General features: G+C 32.0%; 1 protein-coding gene across 1 annotated transcript in view; it reads right to left on the bottom strand.

Annotated features, from left to right (window-relative positions):
• The window catches only part of LOC116399554 (perforin-1-like), a 9,467-nt gene extending 9,091 nt beyond the window's left edge, over window positions 1–376 (bottom strand). The window contains exon 1 of the mRNA XM_031876782.1: window positions 348–376. The gene's annotated coding sequence lies outside the window, so the exon portion shown is untranslated. The remainder of the gene's footprint in view (window positions 1–347) is intronic.
• Window positions 377–798: the final 422 nt, after the last annotated feature.

Below are 798 nucleotides of genomic sequence, written 5' to 3' on the forward strand. Positions count from 1 at the left end.
AACCTGGCTTTATGTGTCTTTATAAATATATATATATATATATTCTGCAAGAGGGAAGACCTAAAAAATACTGCAGATGACAGAATACTTTTTTTTTTAATGAGCCCATAAAACTACTCTTTTTGGCATTTCTATTTCCTTTTTTTCATCATTTCTAATTACAAAGAAAACATTAGCAACACAATGACCAAATATGCCAGTTTGTGAGACCTGAACAGCTTGATTAGAGGTGATGAAAAATATAGATATCGCTTCATAAACAGGTAAAAACAATGGCTTATGGATTAGTTTGAAGAAAGTAAAAGGATAATACAAACACTATAGCACAACAACAGTTCAAGTCTTACCTGTAGTCTGGAGATCTTGTCTCTCACCACGTATGCTATCCCATGTTTTTAAAGGCCAGCAAAGCTCTAATCAGCTTCATCTCACCCTCCCACAAAGAAACAGGCAACACTCAGCATTACGTCATGTGACAGAACAGGGATTTAGGTTTCTGGTTGGGTTGGATGACGAGAGTATAACATCATAATCATATCTAGTATCAGAAACAAATCCCTGTGCAATAATCTGGTACTTCTATATATATATATATATATATATATATATATATATATATTTATTTTCAACCTAGCTCGTGTACATAAAGTATCCTTTGATAATCTTTCCATGTTTCCTTCCTTTCCAAGCATCCTTGCACTCTGCATTATTGCACTTTTATCTCCATTTCATTGTAATTGTTGTTGTGTTTTATGTTCATATACTGTATATACACTTTATATATATATATATATATAT

This window comes from Anarrhichthys ocellatus, unplaced genomic scaffold, assembly GCF_004355925.1.
Source record: "Anarrhichthys ocellatus isolate YVR2014 unplaced genomic scaffold, GSC_Weel_1.0 scaffold116, whole genome shotgun sequence".
NCBI lineage: Eukaryota > Metazoa > Chordata > Actinopteri > Perciformes > Anarhichadidae > Anarrhichthys > Anarrhichthys ocellatus.